Source organism: Pygoscelis adeliae, unplaced genomic scaffold, assembly GCF_000699105.1.
Source record: "Pygoscelis adeliae isolate BGI_AS28 unplaced genomic scaffold, ASM69910v1 Scaffold22, whole genome shotgun sequence".
Taxonomy (NCBI): Eukaryota; Metazoa; Chordata; class Aves; order Sphenisciformes; family Spheniscidae; genus Pygoscelis; species Pygoscelis adeliae.
The window spans coordinates 2,673,139-2,679,344 of record NW_008824350.1 but is presented as its reverse complement, the minus strand read 5'-3'; positions in this window follow the sequence as shown (position 1 = coordinate 2,679,344).

Below are 6,206 nucleotides of genomic sequence, written 5' to 3'. Positions count from 1 at the left end.
CTTAATGGAACCGGAGCACGTATTTACAGAAAAAGCCTGTCTGCATCCCTTCCTGGATGGCAAGTGAGAAGCAAGAGGAGCCCCAAGCCTATCAAGCAAGCCTCCATCTTACAACATTCCTCCAGCCTACACTATGATAACTGCCACTTTTCAAGAACAGAAGCAGACAACCCTGCTTAACTTTAAAGCATGAGTGCTATTGTCTTCATTCACAACAGCACCATCTTGAAAATGTTCACATCAAGACTAAGACCAAATTGTTTTCAATTATGCTGTAATTTGACATTACAGGAGCATTAACATTCTCCAATCAAATAATCTCGTAATTATTAATTCCATGGGTTCCAAGTCACCCTGGAGTTCTTAAAAAAAAAAAAAAAAAAAAAACCACCACAATTTTAACCAAGTACAATTTAACTTTTTACATAATCAAAGCTGGATTTAAATGAGAATTCTTCTTCAGGCATAGATGATGGTCCCGCATTCAATGACAGCACTAGTTAGGTTTGAGCCCATTATATTAACATTGGTCTTTGAATAATAGGTTTGTTCTGGCCCTTAATCCAATAGCACTATGCCTGTTCTGCTATAATTTCATAACCAATATTGATTTGGGAGGACTTGCAGGCTGCTTTTGCTGCAAAAACCATTCTACAAAGTATCTGTACTTGCTGAACAATCTCTGTTTGTCTTTAAATTCAATACCCAAACATTCACAGACTTTATAGATCAGTGCACAGAAGCTGAATTTACGGAACTAAATATATACTACACATTTCAAAGATCTTTTTCACTAGCCTTAGCAAACTGGCTCAAATCAGCTCAACCTTTGATCTGGGAGGCTTAAAGCATAAACATTTATTTACATGTGATTTCCTGCGGCTTTCTGCTTCCAACCAAACAAAGGAAAAAAATGCCAATGCTAAAAACTGTGGGAAGGGAAGAGCACAAGAACAGTCATGCCAGAACATGCCAAAGTCGATTTGTTCTACTTCTAGAATAAGCTGTACCTAATGCACAGTAACAGGGAAATAAAACTAATCCCTCTCCAAAAGCAAAAAAAGCAACACTCAAACCTCTCTGCACATGCAGGAGTGTACAATGCAGCAGATCCCTCATCTTTACGAAGTAGATCATGTATCAAAACGAAGACAAAACTCCTTTGATAGTTCAGCAGTTGAAGCCTTTATGCATGGAAACCCAGGACTTTCAAGCATTGTAGCAAAGCTAAACACCTGAAACACTAAAGTGTGTTCCTGCCTCCTCACAGACTAGAGCCCTCTAAAACAGGATGCAAAGGCTAACTCACAAGAGCCACTACCATTTTTCACTAAGAACATACTGGACTTATCCACAGCATTGATTTTGAAAGAGAAGTTATACTTTTAACTTCCAAAATAAGATTTTTAACTTGCCACAATAAAATGTTCTATTTCAAAGTCTCTCAAGCCTGCTTTTCCTCACTGCCCTTCTTTTAAAAGAGAAAGGATAAGTCACTAAGTTCTTCTCTTGATATGAATTGTCATTCCCAGACTTCTGCTGACAGAGGCAGCAATTCATAAGGTGGCGACACATATGACAAGAAGCTCCTAGAGCAGCAGTAAAGAACACTGTATTGAATCAAATGCACACAAGAGAAGTCCCAGATCCCAGGTCACAGAAAACTACATGATGGGATCTGAATGCAGGATAGGACACGTCCAGTGTAATAGGATAATTGCTATCCATTGTAAGCTCATGAACCTGCCAGGCATGGTTACGGACATTCAGTGGTGGTGGTCTTTCAGATGACTAAAAAAATAATCTCATGGCCTGCTCATGAAGTTGCTGCACATGTAACACTTGCAGAATTTACAAAGAGTTGGAAGTACGGAGCACCTTTCAGGATTTCCAACATCCGTATTTTCAGCTCGGAACTCAACAGCGCAAATTCAGATTAGCTGCTTATTTAAGTGACTAAACAAGAATAAAGTGCTATTGAACTGCAATGATACTTCCAAGTTAGTTTCACAGATGCAGCTTTAAAAACCAGGCTTTTATAGTGGTTACAATCCAGGAAGGCAAGATCTCCTTCCAAATACCAAGTCCCACCCAACAGTTACAGTGCTGAGCCAGGTACAGCTATTCAACAGACACAGGAAACACTTTGCAAGGCAGGTATTTTCCATCAAGACTGGCAGGTATTTTCCATTAAGACTGGCTCACAGTTGCACATCAAGAATCAGTACAGACTGAAATAAACCCTAGTTCTTGAGCACTGGCTGTACAACCTATATCACACTTCCCCTCAGCATGAAAATATCAGTTTTGCTTAGCCACACAAAAGGGATGAGTAGTCTTCTGTAAAGTGAAAAGCTGCAAGTATTTTTCTATAGTATGCTACATTAACACAGGAAAATACCTGGATGTTTAACATCTGCAACTGCACGTCCTTCTCAGGAATTTTCAGCAGAAAGGGAGTTCAAAAAGGTTCACAGGAAGAATGCTTAAAAATAGCAAACATCCCAAAGACAATCTAGATCAAACAACAGACATCCTGTTGACTCTTCTCCCTTTGTTTTTACCTGGGCTATAACCTTTCTGCTTTGCCAATAAACATTCATCTATGTTCCTTTGCAAGATCTATAGCCAGACTATGGGAAACTGGTTTACAAAGTTCCAGAGATAGCAAAGATTACTCACAGTTTGGGGTACTGATAATCATCGGAAGTCTAAATGCTTTAGCTAAACCATACTATAATGCACAAACACAGGTGAGCTGGACAGAGCAGCACTGGGCAGGGATACCGTGTGATGCATGGGGAGACAAACTCAAGTCTCCTTTCATAAGGCTGCTCACCTCCATAGTACATACTGCACGAAATCCTCCACACCTTTTTCTTTTCTTTTTTTTTTTTTTAAACACAACAAAACTAGCACGTTTGCTTTAATGTAAGAATTCTGCTCCAAATAACTCAAATAAAACTTTCATGTAGAGCTAGTAACAAAGAAGTTTCAGCTTTCACCTGAAGAAATTAAGAGGGACCTTTTCCCCCCAGAAGAAATAGATGCAGCCCATTCTTGCCATACAAGCGATTGCACACTACTTGCAGACTCCAGGTATTATGCATACAAAAGGCTGCTTTCACAAAACCCAGCTCTGGCTGAGGTAAATAGAAGGAAGTTTACCATTTTAACTTCTGAGTAATACCTCAGAGCAAAGTAAAAGCACAGTCTGGCAAGCTGATGAATTTACTTCTGTTTTTCCTCATCTTGATAAGTTCTTTAAAAACAAAAGTCAGTCTCTTACACTTTTAAAATAGAAAAGTTATTAGTAAGTTAAACATTATTAGACTAGAAGTTTAATTCATTGTTAGAAGGAAAGAAAAAGGTCAGCAACTACAAACTCGCACTGACCAGCTCCTTTCTCTTTCCCATGCACTACAATTCTCCTCTCCTGTCTCTCCTTTCCCCATTTCTTCCTCTAAAGCAGCCAGGAGAAATTGAGAGAATTACGGAAGCCGCAAGGCCAAGCAGCTCACATGCAAGATATGCATTTGGCTCTCACCCATCCTCCCAACCCATTAAAAACAATCAGACAAGTATTAGCATTTGGCCTGGATATATTTGTTTGAATTGTCAGCATTGTCAAATACTTGAATAAAACAATATCACCACCTTAGAGAGCAAACTGGCTGGTTTCACTGCATTGTTCCAAGTGCAAAGAGGATAAACAGCATCAAGTGAAAAACCAAAAGAGCTGTCAGAAACCTGGAAGCGTTTGTTTGCATATCTTACTCCCCAGGGACATTCAGTCATTGCTAGATCAGTGTTTTCCATGAAGACTTAGTGGAAGGAACTGGGTGGATGTGCATGTGTCAGAGGTATGAAAATGTGAAGTTCTCACGGTAGCGTCTAAATCAAAGTAAACCCCAAATGAGTATTTGTCAGCTAAACAGAATTGTTACGTTCACCCATAAACCTAATACTAAACACTTAAGTAGAACTAGTATGCCTTCCTGACTATGAAATGGAGAAATGTGGAACAAAAAGCAGTTTTAATTAAGATTTAAAGTAATCTTTGCTTGTTAAAAGGCCAGTGGGGAAAAAAAACCTATAGTCCAACTTCATTCTAAGGGAAACTATCTATAATAAACCCAGAATTATAACAATCTTGAGAGTGTATGACATTTTTCCATGGCAAATTTCCCTTACCAGAGGGGAAATTTATTTGTGGCTGACCTGGACATTATAATATTTTCCCGTGTCTTCTTCTATGTCTTGCCTTCAGCATACAAGCACTTCTCTTTTGCTTTTCTTTCTCTCCTCTAAATTGGATTTTGAGTTGCAGTCACTGTGACACTGTTGTCTAAGTTGCTGCCCATCTTGAATGGAGCATTTTCTCATGCTGATTCAGCCAATTATTATCTATTCTATAGCGAACACTGATGTAATGAATGTTCATCATGGTGAGGTCAGACTGTGGTCCTTTAGAAACAGTAACAGCTGTTCTGTTACTGATTGGGGCTCAACAGTCAATTCCCGTCTTCTCCAATACCTAGTAAGGGATTAAACCGCTTTGCAATCTACCTAAAATGGGGACAGGAGAAAGGGGTAAGTGGGTGAAGAGAAGGGACATCACAGTAGAAGTCACCTCCATCGAGTCAGGTATTTTAATAAAACACCTGAGAAAACATCTTTGAAAACTTTATCTCTGCCAAATTTGTCTGGGCATGTTCGCCCAGCAGTGACCAATGCTAAAAAAAGCTGGAAACAGCTGTAATAAATGATACTTCTTTCCTCATTCAGACTGTACATTAGTATCAATCAACCCTATCGCTCAGTATTTTATGGTTAAGGTGATCCTAAGTTACTCACAAAGCAACAGTACCAAAAATACATCTAAGGCACTGCAAGGAATATTAATGTTTCTACATGCAATATTGACTTGCACTCCAGCCAAATATGGGCAACTGTGAAGGACAGAAAAGTTGAATGTCCATAAATCAAGAACGTGTGTTCTCATCCAAGGCAAACGCTTACAAGAGGGGAACAGAGTTTCCTATGAATCGCAAATGACACAGCAACTCAGCTGACAGGCAGAACAGGTTCTGGTACGTTCATATTTGGGACTGTTCTGTCTCCATATTACCCATGCTCTCACCATCCCCTGTCCATAAGCCAGGTAAGAACACTTATCTAGAAATATATACAGACTAACAATGCAGCTGTACTTTTAAAGAAAATGAATCAGCATGGCTAAAGAAATGTTAGGAAACCCCAAATCACCCACTTTAAGAGTTTGCAGGAATTCAGTAATAATCGGTAAGGAACCAAGTTCAACTTTAAGCTTCTAATTAGCTAGTTGTAAATTCAGAAAAAAAAAACCATGATTAGCTCTGTAAACATCTGAAAAGCTCTCAGGTGAGTAAAGGCAAACATCGCTCTTCAATGGAGAAGGGAGGTAGGTCTTTCACGCTGCAAAAATAAGAGTCTTACGGCAAGGCTGACAGTAACCTTTGGAACCGAAAGAGAAACATTTGTAAAATTTACAGAAGGACTATAATGACTTTCAGATACAATATGTAGGTCAAAATTTGATCCAAGTGACCTCTCAGTGTCTTTTGCAGAGTTTTGTATAACCTTAGACTGATTTGTACGGGGCATATGAGAGGCAAACACACTGAAATATATGCAAAATATTCACAAGCTTGTAATACCCGAGGCACACTTCAGCTTCCTAAAATCAGTTACTAACCAACTTAGCAATAGGACAGGCAGGAAAGACAGAAAATACTACAACAGCACCAACGTTGTTAAGCTGCCTTATTAGCGATATTGCTCATTCAATGCAATTGACCAAAAGAGCTTAGGGAAAAAAGAGGACTTTCCAGATACCACGTGCTTTTTGCCCAAAACTGTTGCCGCGTTTCTCTCTTATCTTCACATCCACTCTATGCATTAAACTACTTTTGGGAAAGAAGGGGGAGGAGATAAGGTTAAATGGTCTGTGACGGCCGATGCAGTCATGCCGTTTTAACTCGAAGTGCCTTATTTTTCCTTTGAAATAATTTAGAGATTAAAAAAAAAGTTAAGAGGAAGTAGACAGCGACGTTACACTTTCTCAGCAGAACACGAAATCGAAATAATATTCTCAAACAGGAAGCTGGCAGGGGAGTTACAGAGCATGTAACAGACCGGGGAGCGGCACCCATCCTCGACACAAC